The sequence below is a fragment of the Lissotriton helveticus genome, chromosome 5_1 (genome assembly GCF_964261635.1).
Source record: "Lissotriton helveticus chromosome 5_1, aLisHel1.1, whole genome shotgun sequence".
NCBI lineage: Eukaryota > Metazoa > Chordata > Amphibia > Caudata > Salamandridae > Lissotriton > Lissotriton helveticus.
The window spans coordinates 1,984,085,493-1,984,113,446 of record NC_136065.1 but is presented as its reverse complement, the minus strand read 5'-3'; the positions used below and the strand labels follow the sequence as shown (position 1 = coordinate 1,984,113,446).

The window sequence follows — 27,954 nt, the reverse complement described above, 5'->3', positions numbered from 1 at the left end:
TTCCAGGTCTTGGCGGCGAGGTGGGAGAAGGATCTGCCGCCAGTGGTTGTTCTTCGGATGTGAGGGACGGTGGCGAGGGCGAGGTCGGCGGAGCGGAGCTGGCGGTTGGGGATGTAGAAGAAGATTCGTCTGTTGAGGTAGGCTGGGCAGGTCTTGTGGAGTGCCTTGTGTGCGTGGATGAGGAGCTTGAAGTAAATCCTCTTGTTGACGGGGAGCCAGTGCAGGTTTCTCAGGTGGGGGGTGATGTGGCTGTAGCGTGGTACGTTAAACTCTAGGCACTGCTAGTAGTGCTCCGGTGTCTACGAGGAAAGGATCACAAAATCATAGTGCTGACAGGACTCATTTGTGGGCATTTAGCATGTACAATCTGTAGTCAAATAGCTGCAGTTGGCTAATCTTTTTGAAAACTAGGTGGTACTTGGCTAGTCCCTATTAATGCCTTGTTCTGGGCATCAAGTTGGAGCTAGATGCAAACACCACCCAGGAAAGAGCATCTCCATGATATCACACTGCTTTTTGCCTCCAATGCAAGAATTTTCACAATGCATTGAAGACTAATGCATAAACATGGCCCTTGAAAGGGTTGTTTACGCAAGGTGTCCCGTGACTGCACTGTTTTGCATGAATAAGTTTCTCCAGGTAATCCCCCGAGGACTTTTTGTGTGAAACCCCCCCCAAGACTGAGTGCAACTTGTGCATAACTTGTAAAACCGTCCACATTGTTTTGCATGAGATATTACACTTACCACGCGCACAGAATACGGTGTTAAGAAGCCTGCTATGTAGGAGATGCATTGAATTAGAGATGCTACATCGCCCCTATACGAGCGTGATAGACGTGGCATCCTCGTGCTTCAATGGGTATCTTATATGAGGCTGCATACTCAGGTGTGAAGGTTTTACTACAAGAGGCAACAGCAGGTGTGCCGGGGATTAGCAAACCATGTTCAGCTGCCCTGGAGCTACCTTCATTCTCCTGATACTCTCCACCGTGATGCAGATCAGAAAGCTCTTTTTTGTATCGTTTATTTTACTGATATATTTATGAATTGGGAAATAACAGCAAATACAGTGATGCAAAGTCAGCCTATACCCAAACAGAGATAGAAATTTTGACTGTGATACACGCACCAAGAACAAACAATACTTGTGTATAATATTTAAGAAAGGAATGAGAGGATACGCTATAGAATGACGAAAGTAAAGAGAGGAAGAGAAGCAGTACACAAAAAGAGGTAAGAGATAGGAACTACAAAATAGGGAAGGAAGGGAAGGAGGGGTAGTGAGTACAGAGATGGTAATGAGGAAGAAGCAAACGTGTAACGGGAACTATGGGGGACAGCAGACAATGGCGTAATTGTATATATCACCATTGCGGAGTATGCGACAAGCCAAATTCGTGCTGTGGCATCTCAAAGGACTTGACTTCACCACCAGAGATCAAGTGCGGTAAAATCAGAATTCCAACTGTGCACCAAGGGCCCCAGTGAAGCATGGTCCATCCTATGCGAATGCCTGCATTGTTCCAGATGGGAGCTTAGTCATGGAGATGCACGTTCACCGAAAAATCTTTTGTGGGCTCGCATCTAGGCAGCGTACATGGCTTTCAGGATGGGGTTGGGGGAGTCAGAGGGGCCAGTAAGATTGAAGGTCTGTAACCCCAACAATGCATCCTGGAGTCTACACTCAATTGTAACCCACAACAGAGGGTCTTGGACCCGGGGGTGCATGTATGCCATTTGTGCCAAATATAGGGCTAAACAGTAAAGTTCCACAGAAGGCAGGGCTAATCCCCCTGCTGATCTATGGGCTATAAGCTTCTCCATTGAGCAAGGATATGGGGTGTTTGTTTCCACGAAGGAGGAAATCTATACCTGGTATGGGTACGACCGAAATGAGCACCCTGTTGGACAATATACCCAAGGAGCCTGAATGATCAGCCTCAGCGAAGGCCTAATGGAGAAGACACACTACCTTGGGTTTGGTCCATTTATAGAACTTTGCCGGGATACCATACTCACCCAGGGCTTTTTGATTGGGTAGATCCAAGATGGTATGCTCTATTTCCTTTTTGGATATCTTGTCCTGAAGCAGCTGCCTTCCGTCCTTTGAGAGGCAAGGTAAGTGAATACCTTCCATGAAGGTGTTTATCTGATCTGCTTCTTGAACAATTTCCGGGGCGTAGAGGGTCCTGTAGTAGGATGCAAACGCATCTGTAATTGCCTGGGGCTTGGTCACCAGTGCCCCTGAATCGGTGAAGATAGGAGGAATGGCCATTCCCACTTCCCTCTGCTTGAGCTGCACTGCCAGAAGACATCCCGCCTTCTCTCCCTGTTCATAATGTTGGTATTTCAACTTCTGTAGCGCATACTCTGCTTTAGAAGTGAATAGGGAATGGAGGTTCATGCGCGGCTTTTCGATGCTGAGCCTGGTGATAGTGGAAGGATGGGCCGTATACACACACATGAGGTGGGATATATCTGCTCCTATTTTTTTCTGATGGTCCTCCCTCTGCTTGTTGAGCAGGGCTGAATTTCGCATCAGTTGTCTCCTTATTGTTGCCTTCACCACTGCCCACAATGTCAGGGCAGAGTCTACTTAACTTTCTTTGTTCTCCTGATAAGTTTACACATTAGCTTTAAGCTGTGCCTTTCCCGCCGGGTGATTATATCAGGATACACTAAGATGCAAGGCCTTGCGTTTTGGTCAGGTCAGGCCCAAACAGCCTCCAGGGTAGTAGGCGAGTGCTCTAAAAGTGTGCCCTCTAATATGGAGGACAGTGAATAAGTACCATAGACAAATATCTGTATTCTCGGTCCATCTGATGCAAAAGATGTCATACATTGGGGAGACCGGGATCACTCACAAGATCTCTAAAGAGGGCCCTGTCCACCTTATTTGCAACATCAATTGTACCTGCGCGGTCTAAGACCGCATCCTGGACAAAGTTCCAATCCCCGCCTATCAGGATGTGAGAGTATCTACCTCCATCAATACTCGTGTGACTTGAAGAAGGAAGGACCACTTCAAAACTGTGGGCGCATATACTAATCCTATGCATAGGACCTTACTGTTGATTTTTTTATTTTTTATAAACCTTTTTATTATTTTAAAACAAGGAAAAAAGGAATAGACATATCCGGTGCCATACATACATACATTGATAATAGGGTGAAACTGGTACTATATCAGGATGGACGTAGAGCAACAGAAGAATCCATGAGCGGCCCGCGCTATTAAGTACAAAATAAGATTTGTAGCAAGACAATCGATAAACAGTTTAAGTGCGGACTCTCAAGACCCTTCCACCCACTAAATCGAAACAGCAGGAGAATCATGGCAACCAGACACTAGAATTTAACGAACAAAATCAGGATATTTCGCCAATATTGGTAGTAAAGGAAAAACTAAAAAGGAATTGAAAAAAAAAGAAAAACCATATGAGCGATAACCGAAAGAAAACAATAAACCCATCCCCCCACCCTTGCAAACGGCTATCGCCTAACCCCCAGTAGCAGTGTGCCTGTCGCCCCAACTAACTAGGTTCTAAAAGTAGAAAAGAGAAATAGTGGGGGAGGGCATTTCTGTACGAGCTCCCGGTCCCCTCCCCCCCCGCCAGAGACTAGCACCCCCTAAGATGAAAAATCAATAATATCTAAAGTCACAAAGAATAAATTAGGGGGAGCCATGATGCACCGCCCAACCTCCGGTGGGACCAACAGCCATTAATTTTACATCCGTTAAGGCCATAATACCAACTACAGTCAATCACTCTCAGCCCTGGCCTTTCCGAACCATTACGTGAACCCCTCCCGGTGGGACCATTACTTCGACAGGAGAAACAAAGTGAAAAAAGAGTCTGAATAGATACAATACAAAACAGTTCAAAGTCAGTAAGTTCTCAAGGACTTCAGGAACACTCATTCATGGACGGATAGTCCCAACGTAGTTTCCTTCAAGATCGTACAGACACTGAAGATGGAAAGGATGAAACAGAAGTCCAAGAATAATCAGCCACAGGATTCTCCGGGAGGGGTACGCAAATCAAGTCTCCCAAAGTCAGCGATAATGATAGATGTTGCAATCTGTTCAAAAAGCTGGGTTCAGGATGTTCCAGGAGACCATCTGAGGGCTGCAGCTCCTCTTGTCGCACGGGGTCCTCGCTCAAAGGCAGGATGGTTGTCGTTGAAATCGTAGCTTGCGGTAATACCGGAGATTTAACAGGGTCCGGTTCATCGCCCTCCATCTCCAATAAGCCCGTCATTATTTTATTAATCAGGGCATCCACATGTGAATGGAATGCCCCGATGGCTGACAATACCGTCTTCAGCGACGGCTCACGCTCCGACCGGTGTTGATCAGGCAAGATGAGTGCCGTCGAGATCGGGCAAAGAAAAAACCTCCACTGCGGTTGACCGGACCCTGATCGGATCTCACGGCTGATGTTGTTCAACTACGACACGGCCAAGTGAAAACTCGTGTAGGCCGCAAACTTCAACTCGACACAGCTCCGTCACCGAAGCAAATTAAGTTTTCGGAATTGCACCATCGGAGTGAGCATCGGTTCATCTACACGGAGGTCGGGCGTTAAATCAGGATTATAGACAGGATCATCTGGCAGGATACGGAGGTCAGCAGAGCCGGGAGTCTACGCGGCCATCTTGGTTGCTAGCGTGGCTCCTCCCCACCGTTGATTTTTGATTTGGCGAATAGATAGTGACCCTCCGGATCGACCTATGTCTTAAGTCTTAGATAATGTTTTTCGAATCAGGATGGATACACCCCGTTTCCATGGGGGTTGGTAAGTCATCCGCCTCTCTGAGAGGATAAAAACTGTGCATCTCCTGGCCCACCCATTCCAGCCAAAGCTTCTCTGCTTAATTCTTGGTAAGGTGTGGGTTCTGGAGAAGAGCCATGTCAGCATGTTTGGAGTTGAGATAAAAGAGCACTTTTTATGCTTAATGTAGTGAGTAAAACCATTGACATTCTAGGAAAAATATGTAAGGGCGTGTTCATGGTTATGGAGATCATAAGAGTCAAAGGAAGAGTCAGAGGGTCGTAAATGCGCAGGAATGTTAGCCAGATCCTATTGAAAGTCTGGGGGGGGGGTTGTTGTTGAACAGAACAGACAAGGAGAAGAGGGGGGAGAATGGAGGGGTGCAAAATTGAAAATGTACAGAAGAAAGGAAGAAAAAAAGGTGGTTTAACTGAGATCAGAAGAAATGAAGGAAAAGAAAGGCAAGAGTTAAGGAGGTGAGTGAAAAGAGAAGAACTTTGCAAAAATCAGGACCACGAAACTTGATACACAGCAGATGAGAAATAGAAGCTCCACAAACACTGCATTAGACAGACTCCGACACTCCACCTTGTAGGTCATTGAAGGATAGAAGATATATAGCCCCTACTTAACAACACTGCCACGGCGCACACAGCTTACGCGGGGAGCACGACTACTGCCAAGCACCATGCAGAGATAAACCATCAGACACAAACCAGTACACACTCGACTTTCACATGAGTTGAGTTGGAAGGTTGCAAGACATACACCCTCTAATGTTATGTTATTTGCACTTATAGAGCGCGCGATTACCCTTGGGTGTCCTGGCACTAAGTACTGGTTACCTGAGGAAGCTGAGAGAAATCCTACTGCGAGAAGAGCCATGTCTTCAGGCCCTTCCGAAATGAGAGAAGATCCGGAGCAGCCTTAAGAAAGAAGGGCAGCTCATTCCAAGCTACCAAATGTACCACCCTCATGAGTTTAACCAGCACCCACCAAACTGTCCACCCTCTCTGATCTGGTTTGTGGAAATACTCTGCTGACTGAACCACAGCCACAAGACAATGCCTGTGCAAAGTACCATAAAAGGGTAGGCGAAACATTCCGATCCGCTAGCGGAGTTCGTGGAATTTTGCCCACTCTGCTTGGAGCGCAGAGTTTCGGCAATACTCTGCCAACTGCCACGTGGCGGAGTTTTCCCACGCGCACGGCTCAACAACATAAAGTTGGTGTGCAAGTTTTGCACCCCCTTGTGTAATATTTGAGCACTAGAATGCCTCCCAATGAGATTTTTCAACACAGGCGGACATGGCAGTTCGCTACAGATCGCATTGCTGGTGTTCGCAGTGAGAAAGATGCATTTCGAGTAGAAAAACTATTTGACCAGTAGCAAAGAAGCAGCACTCTCTGGCATGTCGCATGGTGCTGATTTCACACCTAAGAACAAGCTCCCAGTGCTAAAAATCAGCAGAAGGGCCAAATTTTCGTTGCTCACGGAACTCCTTGGAATCTCGCAGAGTTTTTAAGTAACTTTGCAGAATTCCTTGGAGTGAAACTACATGAGTTCTGCCAACCCCTACATAAAACCAAGGAATTGGTGAACACTACCCATTTTTGCTTAGACATACAGATGTTACTGTATTAATAAATGCAGTTAATCCTGCACCAAATGCAACAAGCCTGGCAATGAATGCATCAAACCCTGCAGTAAGCCCAATGACTGATGGAACCGTTCAGAAAAATCCTGCAGAAAACATGAAATCACACAGTAATTAGAAAATTCTGCAGAAAATGAAGCAGATCCTGCAAAAAATGCAAAAACAAAATCTTGCAGCAAACACACAAATCTTGAGATAAGCAGTCACAGTGGATACTGCAGAAAATGCACTGAATCCTGCTGCAAATGCAGCATGCAAAGCGAATCCTGCCGAAAACACCACTTCTGCAGCAAATCAAGCGACACAAGCGCATATCCTATAACAAACACTGCATATCCTGCAGCAAATGCAGCATTATTTTTAGAAAATTGGTAGTGAATTGGTAGAATCCTGCTTGAACACAACAGATCTTGCAGCACACACTTAAAGAGGACTATTACCCGCAGATATTTTACCCTGTCACTGGGTATAACTTCCCCCTAGGTCTCAATGCTTTCAGTCCCTACTCTGACATATCTCTATTGGTCACAATGTATTCAGACTTGCCTCTAGATGCCACCGGTGCCCGGGCATACAGTGAGTACACGCTAGATGTCACTGCGGTCATAGTGTGTCCTGACCACTCACCAGAGGTCACTGCTGCCGGGGTAGCTCTAACAGGTCACTAGGTGTCACTGCAGGCAGAGTCACCATCACAGTTTGCCACAGTAGTGACAACTCACCGTCCCTGCTACAGAGCATACCCTTACTGGTTACTAGGTGACACTGATTTCACTCTATTCACTATGTGTCACTGTGGCTAGGGAGTACTTTGATTGGTTACACGGTGTCCCAGGGTATTCCGAAACCGGTTACAAGGCGTCTCTGATGCCTGAGCCTTCTCTCTGCTGTCAGAGTGTAGTCTGATCTGTCACTAGGAGCCATTACTGTAATAGGGTACACTGACCACTCACGTGCAGCCACTCCTGCCACGGCGTTTTCTGATTGGTCACTAGTTATCGCTGCTGCCAGTGGGTACACTGACATCTCATTTGGTGTTATTGCTGCCTCAGTATATTCTATTCACTCACTGCTGCTGGTGGCTCCCTGGGTTGGTCACATGGTGTTACTGCTGCTCGGGTCTTTGAGAGTCACTAAGTGTCACAGTTGCCACAGCATACTCTGACCATGAAGCATCACTGCTATCAGGGCGTATTCCGATTGCTCACCAGGTGTTACTCCTTGCAGAGTGCATCCTGGCTATTCGTTGGTGGTCACTGCCGCTAGCGAGTACTCTGACTGATCGTTAGGGCTCACTGCCACCTGAGAGTAGTCAGACAGATCACTGGGTGTCGCGGCTGCCGCAGCGTTTCCAGGCAGGTTGCTATGCATTGGGACTACTTCAGCATAGTAGAATTTGTCATCACTACAAGTCCCTGGAGCCACAGCATGCTAAAGTCGGTCACTAGGTGACAGTATTGCCACAGCATATTCTCATCAGTCACTAGGTGTCGCTGCTACCAGCGTGTACTCCGACTGGCCTCTAGGTGTCACAGCAGCAAGCAGGTACTTCTACTGGCCACCAGGTGTCGCTGCAGCAAGTGTTTACTCCGACTAGCCACCAGGTGTCGCTGCAGCACGTGTTTACTCCAACTGGCCACCAGGTGTCGCTGCTGCTAGTTTGTACTCCAACTGGCCCCGGGAGGCACTAGAGCACTGTAGTATGATCTCTCGTCATCACCCCAACCAATGTCATCGCCCGATATCGAGTATCCCCCCGTTGATCTTTTTAATCAGAAGTCACATAGTAAAAACATAAAAGGCGCCTCTGAAATCCCTCGCTAAGCCTCGAAATGCTGACAGGATGCGATTGTTTAAATTTAAGCAAGAATAAATTCATTTAATGCTGGATTCCTTCCAGGCTTTTTCGTGGAAGTTGGGACTATCTGGCAGGAGTTTGGCAAACACTAAAATCCTTTGTTTAATATTGTCTTTTACATTTCTGTACTCCCAACAGCCCAACCTCACTCAACCATACTGTGCGCACATCTCGGATGATCCAAAAAGTAATTTTCTTATAATGTTTTCAATGACTATAGCAGGAAACCTCCCGGCCTGTATTATGCATTTCAATCATTTATTAAAAGATCCAATATCACATTCCCTTCTCTAAAAGAATCCTGCAGATGTACTAGGGGAAGCTGCCAATTCGGCATGTTTAATAATGAGCATAAGTCCTTAATGACCAGAATAATTTACATCCCTTAAGCCTAGTGCCCTCGGACGCCAAGAATAATGTATTTCTTGCAGATTGTTTTATTATTTTCACAAATAAAAAAGATACATTCCAAGACACAATATTGTGCACACATCAGTTGCTCATACATTAATACAGAGAAACACATCCAATATACCAGTGGCAATATAATTCCTGAATATTAACTCTAATGCAAAGACAAAAAGATTTACAAACACTGCTTTGCAAACTTTGCAGTACCAGACAGACTAATTCATCAAATACAGAAATGCTGGTTTAGAAAAACTGAGTGCAAGCGAGCTGCAAGGACAATGAATCGCCGTCGAAGCATTTTGGGCTAAATAACCTTATTAATTGTTGATCTGTTTCACACGAGGAGACGTGGAAATGCTTCTTACTAAAAACAAAGCCACAGAGGTGGCTTTGTTTTAGCGCCCTGAGACCTATTGGTGATTTGTGCGCTGTATAAGAACCTATGACTATGTATATGTGGAAATATCACTAAAAGAAGAGCCACACTGTTACGTCAGACGTCAGACTGACACCCCATTTCTTTCGAAGTAGCGCAAGAAGTATTGTAAATGACTCAGACACAGGTATTTTTATATAAATGTACTGCACAAATAGAGAATTTTATGGCAAGGCACTGCGTTCAATTTTGTAAACAACCCCAATGTGGATGAATAGTTCCACAGTAAATTCTTGCGCAAAGAATTCAATAGGCTCCAGTCTGGGCGCCCGGGTATATTACCTTTACACTGATGAAAAGAACAAGGTAAACCCATGTATACAGCCAAGATATGTTCAAAGCCTTTCACTTGATACATTTTAAATTTGCCATAATGAAGCAATACAGGTTCTGAGGCATTAACCCTTTCATGAAAAGCCTAAAAGTCAACATGCTCACAGCTAGTTGGAGAAACACCCAATTTACTAAACTGAAAGCCTTTTCGGTGTCTAGATTCACCGCTGTGGTTGGGATCCCAGCCATCTCATAGAGTCAAGGTTTTTCATCATAATGTAAATGTTTGCTGACCAATTAGATTGGGAGACACCAACATTTCTTTGGATAAGTAGAGCCACTAACTGTTGCTTTTGAACTTACTTTGCAATCCACATGCATTAAAGGAGATGGTGGCCGTGCATCGATCACTCACCACCACAAACATTTCTTAAGGCATGCTTAAATACCCTTATATTAGTACCTGTTGCAATTATGTTTAACTCACAGGGACTCATCATAACCTAACACTGTTTTATTATAGCAATACATTAATTTATGAACTACAACAATTTATTATTCTGTAGTTTTCATACAATTGTTCTTCTTTCTTTTAGCTTAACACAGTTTTGTTTCGGTTTTTTACCTGTCTAAATAAGAACACCGTGTTCTCTTACTTTTGTTACTTTTGCTACAAGCCCCGATATGTTATACATAGCTTTTATCATGTGTTTAGGGTTTTGTGTTTAAGTTTTCATTCACACGTGTAATTGTACACTAAATATTTACCTTTTTGGAGTATATGAATTACCAAGTCTCAGTTTTTAGATTGTCTTGACTACTTACCCAGAATCCCCAGAGAAGCTGTATATTTTATCTCTAACCTCCACAAAGAGTGAGCAAAGCACTCTGTAAAACGTAAGTTACTTCAAAGTCGCCCAAATAACAATGTATCAACTGGATTAGTGTTCAACATATATTCAATAAATTGTGTAATTGTATTAAAAACTAAGAGGACAAATCATTGTAAGGATGATATTCTCTATTTCTTTCTTGTAATGCAATGAAGAGCACAATCTACGTGTTTCGTCACAAAGCCAACTGGACTTCTTGACAACTATTTTTGCTCAATGTCGTTCACAGTTCAAAAGGCACAAAACCAGTCAAAGTTCTTCGAGCTAATCGTTGCTTTTCAAAATATTTTATTCCTCATCCAGTCTTCAAAATATGTAGGTTAATATTTGTTGAGCAGTCCAGTGTCAAATCTACCCTATTGACATAAGAAATAAAGAAAATCGTCCCAACCAGGTTTTGTCCTCAAAGTTTTTTGATACAATTGCACAACTTATTGAATATTTGTTTAACACTTATCCCTTTGAAACATTGCTATTTGGATGAATTTGGAGGGACTTGGGCTTTACAGTGCCTCTCTCACTCTTTGTGGAAATTACTTTGTAATGTTTAGGGGTTTAGAGCAGTTCATCCAGGGAGAAGAGCACCCGTGACCTAGAACAATTTTTAAGTGCGGCATTACACCTCATAATCGTTTGAGCTGGTGGTTTCTAGATTTTATCTCGAATCTCATCTTTTCTTCTCCAACCATTTAGCACCCTAATTTAACATATGCATTAATTAGACCAGATTAATTAAATTATGTAAACTACTCGATCAACGAGAACTGACAGGGTTTGTATTCTTATAAAACCTTGTATTATACTTCAGTACGGTGTTCAATATCCTACAATGTCAATAGTTAATTTTCCTTGCGTTAACTGGACAAAGCTTCATTGACTATCCAATAAGAGCATGGCTGCCTCATCATTATGCGATCCATATTGGTCGGTGAATACGTCACCACCTGAGATGAAAAAAGTAACCTACGCTGGAGGAAACACTATATGCGTTGGGGAATTTCCTTCAGGGGCTCTGCTCAGAATAGACATCTCTGAACTAGTAATCTTTTTTGAGTGTCCTAAACCTTAGCCATATTTGCATTTTACAACTGTAGGCTTCTGTGGCAATTCTGTTAGATGGCAATGTAAAGCTGCTTCGTAAATGCCTCTCGGTATAACAATTTGAATACTTTTGAGGAGTATCCGCATCCGATGATCAGGAAACAGGTGAGATACATTAAAAGGAACCCATGGTTAATGCAATGAATAGTTCCAATGCCACATACGTCTCTAGGGCACTCGTTATCCTTAATTATAGAAACTCAAGAATTTCTGTGCATCACAACTGTGGTTTCACCCAGGTGCTGAGCTTTGTGAGAACAATAATAGTTTGCTCCTTTCGGAAGGCTCTGAAAACCTGGCTCTTCTCTGTATAATAATCTTCTCTTCATGGGGTCCATTATCTGCCTGTAAACTCAAGTAGCTTCAAGATGCCTTTTAGGTATTCGAGCGCTTTACAAAAATAATCACTTTTTGTACTCTTGAAACATTTCGTCCCCAATCTACGAGTCATGGGTGGCCACAAAACTGCCCAGTCAAACTTGGACATAGAAGTTCTAATCAGATTCTTCTTTTGTTTGTTAATGAGATGAGTGACATTCAGTGGCTTTTTAGGCCCCAGTGGTATCCGCCCAGCTGAGCCTGAACATGGTGTATTTTTTAGTTATGAAACTACGTGGCATGTTGCTGTCCAATGCCGACCCATAAAACCAGGCATTGGGCAGAACCATGCCAAGTGGTCATTTTCAATTCAAATACACGATTTCCCTGAATTCACTCACATGACTGAAGACTGAAACCTGCAAATAAATGATCTTGAAGCTTTACAATAGTTGGGGTGGTACCTTGTTTTTGAGTCGCTTAGTTCATTCTTCGATATTCAGGGCAACTCCAGAGAATCCACAACTCCATTCCAGGTAAGCCGAGCGGGATAAGGCACCTGCGGAGATGGAAAACAAAAGGAGGCGTTCCATTGAAGAATTGATCTACTTGCCAAGCAACACTCAATATTCTTAAATCAATGTGCCACAATGACATGTGTTGTGCAACATTAAAAACTATGGCAAATATGCAAGTCATCATAAACTCATCTAAATGGTCATAAAATGATCATTCCACCCTGCACACTCCCTCCCTTCATCATTGTTTGGAATGTAAATACAATTAACACAATATATGTTTAAACGAACAAAATAGTGTTTAACTTTGAACAGCCTCTACTTTTGCACACGGATATATTTCGTCAGGTGTCTTCACTAACCGGAAAAATATAGAATTCTCTGTGCATTCTGAATAAATCCATGTTAAGATGCTGACATATTTATTTTTAATATAGGTACTAAATATAGTGTGGATGTAACTCCAAGAAGCAGCAGAGAGCTTTACAGAGACCGTATTTGAACATTTCAAAGAAGAGGTGAGGCAGTATTGTGTGTCGGTGTGTGAGGGAGAGGGGTCGGTTAAAACTAGGCTACAGAAATCAGGGGTGGTGGGGAAAATTAGGACAGTAATTCAAAAGGTTAGGACTCGCACAGCTAGTGTGTTCTTGAATTCGTATAAATTAAACAGTTTGTTGCGTGCTACGTTGGTATCGCTGTCTGTTCCATACAGCGTGGGGTATAAACATAAATGTATAGCCACCTCTAGGGTAGAGGTAGCTGCCTACGTGCACAGCTTAGAGAAACCTTGATAGGTTTATACAATCTCAACAGTTTATGAAGGGTCTGTTTCTCAGAAGGATTTCATGTTGAACGTTGTTTTATTCACAACAATAGTTAACATTGTCCTTGTATCTTCTATACATATTATTAGATCACATCTCTGTGGGTATTCATTTCCCAATGCATTTCGGGCTCTGCTGTTGCCCTTCGTCAGGGGAATCCACTCTAAACAATAAAGAAAGTACTTAATATATCTGTTACTATCCGTAAGGCTGTTTCACTTACAGTATATCATGCGGTGTCATGCCATGTCTGGTTAAAGAATGGTGTAAAAATAGCGCTCCAGTTACTGTGCTCGTGGTTCAAGACTCATCTACATGTAGCCATCAATTAGCTCTGTGAAACAGTGGTATTTAACTCAAAAGCGTGCTCAATAGTAAATCTGTGCGATTAGTAGACCGTGCTGATAGTGGCTGTTAGGTTCGTCGTGACGCGTACTACTTCCAGGATAAATCAAAAAAAGTGTCGATAAGTATCGGAGAGGCTAGCTCGTTAAAGATACGTGAACCCGTGGTTAAGCAAAGTGCAACCCTGTGTCTGTTCGAGTAACTGTGTAAAGCAAAAACACTTACATGGCGGTGTACTGGTACGTGCTCCGCCTGTTTAAATATATAAAGAACTTCGTTGTAACTAAGCCATATGCTTATTACGCCTAATATATAATAAAAAGGTCCGGTGCGGTACTTACTGAAAAAGTTGACGACAAATGTTAAGCCGATCTGGTGGCGTGCTCAAAAGATGTGTGTAGCTGTGCCGAGATTCGATTAGATATAAATAGTGAAGACGGACTAAACGGATACCGGGACATGTGGGGGCCATATTGGAATGGTAGAATAGTGCTCATAGTGCATGCATTAATATGTGAGTATGTGGCGTTTAAACTATTATACAGTCGTAGATGAAATCAGACAAGATAAAAGGTGACAAAATGTAAATACACAAAAAGTGCAACATATATAAACACAGTCATGTCATTAAAGTTAACGAAAATTACAAATATATGTGAAACACAGGTTAAACTCTAGAGTACAGTAATATTGAATAGTTCATAAATAGCACATAAATTCCATTCTGTCGTTAAGCCCGTGTGGTTGCATCGTGGCCAGGTATCGGATCCAAAAATTTTCTCTTCTCAATAGTGTGTTCTTATTGTTGGGTGTTGCCTTGATCACTTCCAATATTAAAAATTTTAGTTGTGCTACTGAATGTCTGTTATTCATAAAGTGTACTGCCACATTTGACTTCACATTTTTTGTTTGTATGTTGCTTTTATGTTCCAAGATTCTCGTACGAATTTTCCTCTCTGTATGTCCCACGTAGCATAGGCCACATGGGCATTTCAACATGTAAATCACGTTTGCTGTGTTGCAAGTGGCATTAACCTTAAGTTTGATTTTCGTACCCTTCATGGGGTGTTGGGTGCAGTTTCCTGGAATGATGTTGTTACAATTACTGCAATTGTAGCATGGTTTCAACCCTTGATAGTTGATGGGGGTGCCCATTTCTGTGGGGTTAGTTAGTATTTCTTTCAGGTTTTTTCCTCTTGTGTATGCAAATGTAGGTTGTTCATCAAAAATTCCCTGAAAATAACATAAAAGCAACATACGAACAAAAAATGTGAAGTCAAATGTGGCAGTACAATTTATGAATAACAGACATTCAGTAGCACTACTAAAATTTTTAATATTGGAAGTGATCAAGGCAACACCCAACAATAAGAACACACTATTGAGAAGAGAAAATTTTTGGATCCGATACCTGGCCACGATGCAACCACACGGGCTTAACGACAGAATGGAATTTAAGTGCTATTTATGAACTATTCAATATTACTGTACTCTAGAGTTTAACCTGTGTTTCACATATATTTGTAATTTTCGTTAACTTTAATGACATGACTGTGTTTATATATGTTGCACTTTTTGTGTATTTACATTTTATGTCACCTTTTATCTTGTCTGATTTCATCTACGACTGTATAATAGTTTAAACGCCACATACTCACATATTAATGCATGCACTATGAGCACTATTCTACCATTCCAATATGGCCCCCACATGTCCCGGTATCCGTTTAGTCCGTCTTCACTATTTATATCTAATCGAATCTCGGCACAGCTACACACATCTTTTGAGCACGCCACCAGATCGGCTTAACATTTGTCGTCAACTTTTTCAGTAAGTACCGCACCGGACCTTTTTATTATATATTAGGCGTAATAAGCATATGGCTTAGTTACAACGAAGTTCTTTATATATTTAAACAGGCGGAGCACGTACCAGTACACCGCCATGTAAGTGTTTTTGCTTTACACAGTTACTCGAACAGACACAGGGTTGCACTTTGCTTAACCACGGGTTCACGTATCTTTAACGAGCTAGCCTCTCCGATACTTATCGACACTTTTTTTGATTTATCCTGGAAGTAGTACGCGTCACGACGAACCTAACAGCCACTATCAGCACGGTCTACTAATCACACAGATTTACTATTGAGCACGCTTTTGAGTTAAATACCACTGTTTCACAGAGCTAATTGATGGCTACATGTAGATGAGAGTCTTGAACCACGAGCACAGTAACTGGAGCGCTATTTTTACACCATTCTTTAACCAGACATGGCATGACACCGCATGATATACTGTAAGTGAAACACCCTTACGGATAGTAACAGATATATTAAGTACTTTCTTTATTGTTTAGAGTGGAATCCCCTGACGAAGGGCAACAGCAGAGCCCGAAATGCATTGGGAAATGAATACCCACAGAGATGTGATCTAATAATATGTATTGAAGATACAAGGACAATGTTAACTATTGTTGTGAATAAAACAACGTTCAACATGAAATCCTTTTGAGAAACAGACCCTTCATAAACTGTTGAGATTGTATAAACCTATCAAGGTTTCTCTAAGCTGTGCACGTAGGCAGCTACCTCTACCCTAGAGGAGGCTATACATTTATGTTTATACCCCACGCTGTATGGAACAGACAGCGATACCAACGTAGCACGCAACAAACTGTTTAATTTATACGAATTCAAGAACACTCTAGCTGTGCGAGTCCTAACCTTTTGAATTATTTACCGCACTCTGTCCCAGGACCCAGCACGCCAAACAATGGATTTTGAACATATCACGAACCTTACAGATCTGAAGGCGGACACTTTCGCCTTTACTACAGACGACGCCAGTAAAATTTATGGGCTAATTCAGGAAGAAACCGCTCAAACTACCAACACTCGCAGTAAAGAAAGTAACATTCGACAACTTTTATACCTGTTAAAAAAAGAATCGAATCAAAAATTGCATGCCAGCACCCTAGTGAGGTACCATCGAGCCCAAAGGATCCCCAGAGGCCTCAGGGTCCCATTAAAACCACTTTTGTGTAAGAATAACACCAAATTTGTTGAGCGATGGTATGCCATCCTTAACAAGTGTTCACTTGATCTAGTTCTGTTAATTATAGAAGAACTTGCTAAAGCACTGGAAGAACTAACACAAGAAATAGCCAACACAAAGGCCGAACTGAACAAAGCCATGGAACCTGCAGAGCTTACGAAGATTTTAGAAGATATCAACTTGCAACTTCAGAAACATACGCAAGAAACACAGGAGCGCAAGATACGAAAATTTAAGAGGGACACCATAGACTATAAGCTCGGTGAGGTGTACACTTGGGCAGAAGTGTACGCCCGCCGACGCCCAGGTCGTACATACAACCTATATTCTGAAAATGAAACCTCATCATCAGAAGGAGATACCAGACCCAAAACGGGTATGAGACCAACACGTCAAGGTGACGCCACACCTTCCACATCGACTACATCAGCACCTACTGCGGTTCATTTTTTAGAAGAAGGCCAAGGAGAACAGGCAGACCCAGGCGGGGTAAGATTCACAGAAGCACCAAAAGCACAAATCGAAACCAGGACCAAGAAGGGCAACAAGCGAAGATAACAGATAAGGATAATCTGGTTATCAATATTTCATCCTATCCTCTCACTAAAGACGAAATGAATGTATTACAGAAAGGACAAACGTTTGTCCCCACGACCATGACGAATACCCTTGAATTGGAAGTAAGTGCTTTCAAACTGACACGCAACATCAGATTAAGACACTATTTTCAAAATATGGTTTCAACATCTACACAAGAAGAAGACATGTTAAGAGGCCTTAGACCACACAGTACATTCATGGCACCTGTGAGCCACAACATTATTGATACCTTTGAGAATCTTATCAAACGAGACATCATGAAACTAAAGTTCCAACAGACTACCAAGAAAAGGAATATGACCATACAAGAGAGAAATATAATTTCCAAACTGGCTAACAACAAAGATATAACATGTCAAAACGCTGATAAAGGTGGAGCCTTAGTAATAATGGACACCTCATATTATCTGGCACAAGTGGAAGAACATATATCGGACGCCAATATATACGGAGCACTTGAGAATGATCCCACAATAGAATACGCAACCAGACTCAACAATATCATCACTGAGGCATTTGATAATGGTACCATCAACGACAAGGTACGAAGATTTCTCATACAAACCAATCCTAAAACACCAGTGTTATTCATGACGCCCAAGATACACAAACATCCGACCAAGCCACCGTTCCGACCTATTGTGTCCACTAGAGGCAGTATCCATGAACCCACAGGAAAATTTCTGGATAGGTATTTACAACCTTTTGTCTTGGCAACCCAATCGCACATCAGAGACACGACTGATTTTTTAATGAAGTTGTCCAAATGCTACATTGCAATTGAATCTCAAAAAATATTAATGTGTACAGTAGATGTTCGATCACTGTATACCTCAATCCCGCATGATTTGGGGATTGAGGCCACTGAACAAGCATTGGTGAATTCAAATCTGGATGGAGATTTACAGACATTTCTAATGGAGTTATTGGTGTTTACACTTTATCACAGTTACTTCAAGATCAATGACAAGTGGTTCCAACAACTCTGTGGCACATCAATGGGCAATTGTGCAGCCCCGGCCTATGCCAATCTTTTCATGAAGACATTTGAGGAGACACACATAGTGACAGATCCCGACTGGTTGACACATGGTAAGCTTTACCTAAGATTTATTGACGAAATTTTCCTGCTATGGTCTGGCACTGAAGAGACATTAAAAATCTTTCTCGCAACATGGAATCAAAAGGATGACCGAATACAATTCACCTGGGACATCAGTCCGCACCTTATACACTTTCTGGATGTACAAATTCAAATTAGAGAAGGTAAATTATCCACGACAGTGTTTCGCAAACCTACCGACCGCAACTCGTTGTTGCATTATAACAGTTTTCACAGACCTGGTCTAAAAAAGAATCTTCCCTTCTCGCAATTATTGCGGGTCAAAAGAATTGTCTCCAACGCAAATGAATGTGAACAAGAAATGAATAACATGATGGATAGATTCACAGCGAGAGGATATCCCCAAGAAATAGTACAATCATCTCAAGAACGATGCAAAACTATTAATAGATCTGATCTATTGAAAGTAAAAGACAAATCTGAAAGCAACAGACTAGTAGTTGTATCCAAATATTCCACAGCAAGCTACAAATACCGCAAGATCATTCTCAAGCATTGGTCATTACTCAGTGGAAAAACAGATTTTCAGGGAATTTTCGATGAACAACCTACATTTGCATACACAAGAGGAAAAAACCTGAAAGAAATACTAACTAACCCCACAGAAATGGGCACCCCCATCAACTATCAAGGGTTGAAACCATGCTACAATTGCAGCAATTGTAACCACATCATTCCAGGAAACTGCACCCAACACCCCATGAAGGGTACGAAAATCAAACTTAAGGTTAATGCCACTTGCAACACAGCAAACGTGATTTACATGTTGAAATGCCCATGTGGCCTATGCTACGTGGGACATACAGAGAGGAAAATTCGTACCAGAATCTTGGAACATAAAAGCAACATACGAACAAAATATGTGAAGTCAAATGTGGCAGTACACTTTATGAATAACAGACATTCAGTAGCACAACTATAATTTTTAATATTGGAAGTGATCAAGGCAACACCCAACAATAAGAACACACTATTGAGAAGAGAAATTTTTTGGATCCGATACCTGGCCACGATGCAACCACACGGGCTTAACGACAGAATGGAATTTATGTGCTATTTATGAACTATTCAATATTACTGTACTCTAGAGTTTAACCTGTGTTTCACATATATTTGTAATTTTCGTTAACTTTAATGACATGACTGTGTTTATATATGTTGCACTTTTTGTGTATTTACATTTTATGTCACCTTTTATCTTGTCTGATTTCATCTACGACTGTATAATAGTTTAAACGCCACATACTCACATATTAATGCATGCACTATGAGCACTATTCTACCATTCCAATATGGCCCCCACATGTCCCGGTATCCGTTTAGTCCGTCTTCACTATTTATATCTAATCGAATCTCGGCACAGCTACACACATCTTTTGAGCACGCCACCAGATCGGCTTAACATTGGTCGTCAACTTTTTCAGTAAGTACCGCACCGGACCTTTTTATTATATATTAGGCGTAATAAGCATATGGCTTAGTTACAACGAAGTTCTTTATATATTTAAACAGGCGGAGCACGTACCAGTACACCGCCATGTAAGTGTTTTTGCTTTACACAGTTACTCGAACAGACACAGGGTTGCACTTTGCTTAACCACGGGTTCACGTATCTTTAACGAGCTAGCCTCTCCGATACTTATCGTCACTTTTTTTGATTTATCCTGGAAGTAGTACGCGTCACGACGAACCTAACAGCCACTATCAGCACGGTCTACTAATCGCACAGATTTACTATTGAGCACGCTTTTGAGTTAAATACCACTGTTTCACAGAGCTAATTGATGGCTACATGTAGATGAGTCTTGAACCACGAGCACAGTAACTGGAGCGCTATTTTTACACCATTCTTTAACCAGACATGGCATGACACCGCATGATATACTGTAAGTGAAACACCCTTACGGATAGTAACAGATATATTAAGTACTTTCTTTATTGTTTAGAGTGGAATCCCCTGACGAAGGGCAACAGCAGAGCCCGAAATGCATTGGGAAATGAATACCCACAGAGATGTGATCTAATAATATGTATTGAAGATACAAGGACAATGTTAACTATTGTTGTGAATAAAACAACGTTCAACATGAAATCCTTTTGAGAAACAGACCCTTCATAAACTGTTGAGATTGTATAAACCTATCAAGGTTTCTCTAAGCTGTGCACGTAGGCAGCTACCTCTACCCTAGAGGTGGCTATACATTTAAAATTAGGACAGTGCCAGATTGCACACAATTGTTTGAATACATATGTACAGTATGTATAGATATAAGATCGAGCTCTGTTCAGGCTCAAACTTTTTGACGGAGGGCAAAGGTCCGGATTAGAACCCATATTCCAAGCTAAGAAGGTCAGCAACGTTGCCACTAAATACACCTACTTTCTCAAATCAATTATGACATTACATACGGTATTTGCCGTTCTATCAGTGATGGTGGAAGAGGTGTGGCGCAGCGGCCAGGGTGCCTGACTCCAGACTACGGGGTCGCTTAATCTTAGGACGGGACACCTCTCCGGAGGCAGCTGTGCACTTTACAAATGCTGGTATTTCATTTCATTTAATTTCCTGCTTCCTCCAGAAATCCTTTAAATTCCACCCTGCCTCTACTAAATGTTTGCAGCAGGTTAAAAGTACTAACCTTGTACTTACCTTTTGATACATTTTACATCCTATACATGTCTTTAGTACGTTTTAGGTTCAAGTCAACAAAAATGTGAAAAGACAAAATGCGGCTCTCTTTATTATCTCTTTCGTGAATTAAAACGTAAGCTTCTTGGTTTTATAATGTGTAGAAAGTGAACATAGCTCTAGATACGAATTTTTTTTTAATTTCTCGCACTCTTTCAACTGCATTGTCCAGATTTAGGGTTCCCCAAATTTTATAATTCACAAACTGTTGGAATCAAAACCTCATTTTCGCATTTTCCTATTTGTATTCTAGTAACCTCACAAAATAAATATTAAACCAATAGCATCGATTTTTTTCCCCCTACATTTCACTTAAAATATGAACAAACCTACATTTTAGTCTCCGGCGAGGAAAGGAGCAAAAGTGTGTGTTTTGATATCTGGTGTTCCCCTGTGTCAGCCTCTGCAGAGACCTTTATAACATACACACAGGTGTTTAATGCAGAGGAAAGCACTTCCAAGGGGCAGCTAAGCGGCTGGTGTGAAATGTGCGCGGCTCGATGCGAGGAATGGCCCGGTTGGGGAACAGTCCGCAGAAGTAAACAGCTGCCCTCAGGGGTCCGGGGCTCCCACTTGGCAGCTGTGGCCAAGCCACAAGGCAATCCGCGGAGAGCACGCGGCGGTGTCCTGTGTCACAATCACAACACAACCAAACAACAACACGGGTAATTAATAACAACAGTCTCACCCACGTCTAGTTACATAGGAATGGATGGATGGATAGATGTATGCTTGAGTGTGTGGATGAATGAGTGTGTGGATGAATGAATGAACGAAAAATGAATGGATGAACAAAAAGAGATATAAAGTGTGCTACGATCCAAACATTTTGCTAGATCTGGGATAAAGAGGAAAACAAGCGGAGAGGCAGAGAGCCAGCCTTCTTGAAAGGGCCAGGCCAGGAGCTGCTTCCCAAAGACAGATGTGAAGGGGGTGGCACGAACAGGGATAGGTGAGGAAGTGACGAGAAGTGGCCCACCAGAGAGGCTCCTTCTCAACACTAGGTCTCTGCTGTAAATGTAAATGTAAATGTATAGTATTTATATAGCGCACTTCTACCCGGAGGCCTCGTAGCGCTGTATTCATACCGCTGTGGAACCCATCCTGGCTTTCCTGTGAAATGTCCACTCCTGGGCACCCCCAAGGTGAAGCCAGGCATCCAAGCGCTGCTGGGGCCGTTGTGGAGATTAAGCAAGCTATTGCCCAGAGTCACAGAGTGGGACCCATGATTAGACTAGGCACCGAGGCGAGTATTATCAGGTCCGGGGAAATTTAGTCCAAGAGCCGCCGAGGCAGGAATCCCGGGCCAGACTTCTGCATCAGGGTCTGCCGCTCTAACCATTGAGCCACGCTTCTCCACTGTAGAACTGTAGAACTGCGTGCGCGAGATGGGCTCTAGGGTTTGCGACTGAGCCTACTATATCTAGCCCAAGTTTGACAGAAGACTTTAGAAGTCAGACAGGGGGCCTTGAAGGCGACCCACTTTCTGAGGGGTCTCTCCAGAAATGGCTGAGGGAGAGGCACGGAGGCAGATTCAGCCTGGAGTAGCTGTGGCCTTCTGAGTGACATGATTTTGGGGCAATAGATGGTCCAGCAAACCCAAGCAGAGACAGTTGACATAGTTTGGCCTACATCAAGTGAGCGCCTGAAGGCCTGTGCACAGAACGGGCAGGAGAAGCTGTATGTCTGGGTTCATTCTCAGGGTCAAGCAGCAGGAAGAAGCAGCACACTATGGTTGACTTGAGGCTTAACCCCTCGAGTGCTGCCGTCGGCCAACGGTCGTCGCGAGCACTAACTTGGTATTGCTGCGCACGTTCGTTGACCGACGCGGTCGCACCAGTTTCTTCGAACGTTCAGCACTGGCGCAGAACGTTCGAAGCAACAAACGGGTTAAAGGTTGAATTGGAGTTGAAATAAAAGCCTGCGATCTTGGCAGAATCAGCAAGAGTAGGTCGATGCCCACGGTCAGAGAAAGACCAGACAGCGGGTTGGCAGCCGCAGAAGAGCTACTCGGTCAGTCAGTTTTAGACAATTGCTTGTCATCCAGGTGGCCACAGTAGACAAGCATGCAAAGAACCCTTCCTCAGCATCCGCCAAACTGCGAGAGATGGAAATAATCTGGGTATCATCAGACTAGGACGCAAGTTCGAAACCAAATATCCAAATTACAGTAGCGAGTGGGTCATTGTAAATGTGGGAAGGGTTATGGCTATGGGGGGAGCCCTGGGGGACCCCAAACTGATTCAAGGCTAACTGAAAAAGTTAAAATAGAATAGATTGTGAGCTGTCGGTGAGGAAGAAAGCCAACCATCCTAACACCTTCATGCATATTCCGCATTCAAACGAACGTCTGATAAGGATGAAATTAGAGACAATGTAGAAGGCCGCAGAGAGGTTTAAGAGGACCAAAGCCAGAGAGCCCCCTTTGTCAAGAAGGGTCCTGATATCATCCTAGACAGCATTCGGATTGGGTAATGTCCAGTTGATTACTGATTCCGAGGTAGGTGGAGAGCTGACTGTCGACCTACTTTTCTAATATTTTTGAAGGAAGGAATGAGATTGGCCTAGAACTGCTCAGAAATTGGATTCAGCCGAGGGTTTCTCCATAAGAAGGACCACCTTAGTGTATTTCCAAATAGATGGTAGTTCAGAAGAGGAAAAGGAGAGAATGCAATGTTCAGAGGTCACTGGAGAGATCGTGTCAAGAGCTACTGCAAGTATCAGCGGTGTTCCTAGAGCGAGAGTCGAACCGGAGTCAAAGCTCGTCAATGAGGTTTCGATGGTGTCAACAGATAGGAGGTGAACCTAGGCAACTTAGAACCAGATTTGCAGATGGAACGAAGATCTAGAACTTCTAGTAATTCAATAGATGGCGTATCCTCAAACCCTGCATGCATTTTAAGGATTCTGTACAACAAGAACGCAGAGAGATCATCACAAAACTCTTAGGCAGGATTTATCACACTGTCGCAAGCTGCGGCGTGTAAGAGAGCTTTTACATTAGAGAATATTTCCCTTGCAGGGACTTCAGCAGTGTCAATGAGTAAGGAGTACTCGAATGGTAAGAGTCCAGCGTTGGTATTTTTGACGTGGCTGCCCGACAGATTGCTGTAGAATCTGCACTGAAAGTGTCCTCCAAGCCTGTTCAAGTGCTTTGCAGTTGTGTTTGGCCAGTCTCAATTCTTCAGAATACAAGGGAGCCAGGGGGATTGTTGCCGGCTTGACAAAAAGTTTTAAAACTGCTGTATCATCTAGAGTGAAGCACACCCACTTGTTGAAGGTGGTGGCATCAGAGGAGATATCGGACTGGGATTGGGAGGGCGCTTAGCAAGGGCAAGCGAGAAGTTGTTGGAGCTGAATTTAGACCAAGTGCGAGTTTGATGTGGCTCAGGAGGGATTCCTTGGTAAGTTACAGACTGAAGAACAGGAATAGGAAAGTACAAAAGCGATCAGTCCAGTGTAGTGGGAAAGGAGTACTTACTACTAGGGAGTCTAAGTTAGTGTACACTGGGTCAGGAGTATGCCCAGCCGAATGAGTGAGGGGGGAGGAGCATTAGAGAGTGACCGAGTGTCTGAAATGAATCAGTTAGAGTCGAGCAAGGAGCAAAGTTAAATCTAATTTTAATGACCAACGAGCCACCTAGTTTACGTGGGCGGTCTTTCCTAAAGACAGAGTAGCCCTGTGGGATTGATCAGGCAAGGTCAAAGGTGGATGTTGCAAGCACCAACCTTTCCATTAAAAAAACAGGAAGGCAGGCTAATTATCAGCAATAAAATCATTAGGATCAAGTTGATGTTTAGAAATAGAACGTGTGCTGATAAGGTAATAATTCAGACTAAAGGACTTTATGGAGATAGGGCAAGAGGTTCATATGGTAGCCTAGGAGTATCCCTGAGGCGTGAGCTGGGAGGGAAGAGAAGATACATTTATCACAGGTGAGCAGAACTTCTAACGAAAGAGAAGGACAAAGAAGACATGAGACACCGAAGTTGTTGTAGACCTGCAGCACCGGCCAAGAGATTCACTACACAGCAAGGGGTCCTGGCCCTTGGACAGGCAAAGAGTGCCTTGCTTTTGGTGCACCGTCGGCACGCCAGCGGTTTATCCGCAGGGTGGAAATGCAATTGCTAGTGTAATATTGCATGATGAGCATTTAGAAGAGAAGGACGCTAAAGCATTGACCAAGAGCATGGCGACTAAGAACAACAGCTGGCTAATAAAGTAAAGTGTGAACTGGAATCTAGCCGCTTCCAACCTGACCAGCAAGTTCCTGTATCAACAGGATGCACTAGCATAGGAAAAAAAGAAATGAATACTATGAAATAGGTACATATATAACATTTTTTAAAGTCCTGCAAAAAAGAGGTGATCTAGCCACACACATGAAAAAATGGAGGGAGGGCGTGAAAACAAGACTTTAGTAAATACATACTTTAAACAATTAGGAAAAGGATCCTTGAAATCTAGCAAGTGAGCAGTGACGAAGTTGGCGAATGAGCAAAGAGACAGAGGGCTCACATTTGGGGCAAGAATCCACAACAGTTTTCAAAACGATGTCAGGGTAAGTTGCACTGCTCAGCAGGTGGGGTAACGTGGTGTGGGGTAACGTGGTTTGGGGGCACCACACAGTGGTAAACGGGGAGGAGAAGTAAAGGGGTTAAATAAATAAAAGGCGTGGTTAAATAAATAAATGAAAAAATAAACAAAAGGAAGGGTAACATGGAGGAATGGATAGAGGGAGCTGGGAGGCGGCATGCAGTAAAACCCCATTAGAAACAACCCCACCAAAAAACAAGCTAACGAAAAAAAATGTAGTGGAGAGTAGAGAGTAAAGGCATAGAGGGTAAGATGTGGAAAGGGAGTGGAACAAAGCAGAAGGCCCAAGAGCAACAAAGGGCTAAAGCACAGAGAGCCACAGGTGGCAAACAAGCATTAGCAATGCCAATACGTCTGGCTTACAACTGAAAGTGCCCTTCAATTAATGGTGAGTTTAAGCAAATCAATATCTAATCATACATTCATTCTCAGTGCTGGGGAGACCATTGGTGGCCAGAGGGGTTGGGGCCTCCTCCAAAGCCTAATTGGCTATATAAAACCGGTGCGGTTTGATGACACGCTCTCCTTTGAGACTGAAGTCAAGACACTAGTGGGTGCGTGGTTTGGCTTCATGCCATACACCAATCATTAGCTTCTTCCACCCACAAGATTGGCAAATGGTTGTACAGTCTCTAATTAGGTCACGTCTGGACTACTGTAATATTCTCTATCTTGGTGCCAAAAGATCCATTTGAATAGGCAGCAGATTGTCCAGAATGCAGCCGCCAGACTACTCTTTTCCCTCCCAAAATTCTGTTCTGTCGCTCAGTTTCATCCGCCAAATCCCTTGGTTGCCTATTGAGAAGCACACACATTTTAAATCCTTGTGCATTGCTCATAAGATCACAAATGTGCATGAAGCCCCCACTGTGTCGGGGCTCATTCCACAGATTAAAAGAAGGATATCTGGGGGGGGCGCTCTTTTTGAGCTTTGGCACCCGTCTTCTGGAATAGTTTGCCCCTATAATTAGGGAAAACCCAGAAACATTTGAGTTTCAGAAAACAGCTAAAGACTTGGCTATTTTCATTATAGGTTTCCCTGTGTCTTTAATTATCTATGTTTTGGTATGATCTGTGAGGTTCTCCTGTGACAGTGGTTCAGCTCTGGGAAGGCCTGTTCTGGGGCCACTATGCACTCTACAAATCTCCTTAAAATAACATAACTGTCATTCATCCTTTCACTCATGCATTCATTCATCCACCCCAACTACAATAAAAAAATTCACAAACTCAACAAGCATATGCAAGATAAATGAAAACAATAAATGTAGCAACAAATAATAATAATCTGCGGCTCAAACGTGTAAAAACTATGCACCCTTAAAGGTCCATTGGCTTTAACATATCCTTTTCACAATAAATATGCCAGTCCTACTGTACTTTGTCAGGTTTGTGTATCAAAATCTGTGCCTACAGACTTTAGGACAGTGTAATAAAAATCCACCTTTAAAGGCCCATTGCCTTTAACATAGACTTCTCACAATAATTAAGTCAGGCCTATGTTTGTGTTGTAACATCTCATAACAAATAGATCAGCCTTGATCATCGGATTGTCACCATCACCATCTCAGGTCTATTGTACTGAGACTAAGCATTCCCACAGGGCAAAGGCACCCCTTCTGTGGAAGCACACACCTTCTGCCCAATCAAAAGTTGTAGAAAAGATGATAGACAGGTCAACTGAATCATAACCTCCCTCTCTCAGTACAGATTCTTGAAGCTCTTTTTCTGGTAATCACATAGTAAATGAACAGATGTGCTATAAAGCCAGACCTAAAACCAGCAAAGGGAAGCAAAAATCTGCGTAGATTCCTACTAATATACATGGTATTAATTTTATTAGTGGAATAATTTTGCCTGGCATGACATTCAATATGTCTGGAAATTTTCCAATCACCATATTCGTCTGGAAAGTCTCGCCAGGATGCTATTTGCCAGGGATACTGTTCATCAACAGCACATATATTTAAATGAATAGGGTCTTCTGTAAGTGTCTGACTGTTCTCTTCTCGTTGACCCATGCACGATCCCTCTGAGCTACATGTAAAAGATCTTAGAAAGGATGGTAACAAGAAAACACACCAATTTTTTTAACCATATCAACAGGACCACTGGAATTATGCAGTAACAGAGGACCAAATGATGTGCCAGGGTTGACTAAATTATGCAGCAGAAAAGGCAACTTGTGCAAGCAAATGCAGCACCTTTCCTAATAGTATTACTTCATTTTTTTGTTATTTTTACACTTTTACACAAGGTCTGGACGTAGGTTTCACTTCAGTTTAACACTTAAATATAGCAGTAACCAAAAGAAAGATGACCAGTCAACCTTTGAAAAGGACCTTTCACTGCGCGGCCAGACATATTGCTGCAATTTTAGTAACTTTGGAGCAGTTTAAGCTAGAAACAATTTTTTTTGTTAAAATCTGCAGATAATGCAGCAGATGATGGATTATGTGGCAAACGCGTCAGATCAATA

The 27,954-nt window shown here is 42.8% G+C and overlaps 1 protein-coding gene across 2 annotated transcripts in view; it reads right to left on the bottom strand.

The window, feature by feature from the left end:
• THRA (thyroid hormone receptor alpha) overlaps nucleotides 1-27,954 on the bottom strand; it is an 869,330-nt gene that overhangs the window by 730,471 nt on the left and 110,905 nt on the right. For both annotated transcript variants that reach the window (XM_078645685.1, XM_078645686.1), the window contains exon 2: nucleotides 12,190-12,284. The gene's annotated coding sequence lies outside the window, so the exon portion shown is untranslated. The remainder of the gene's footprint in view (nucleotides 1-12,189; nucleotides 12,285-27,954) is intronic.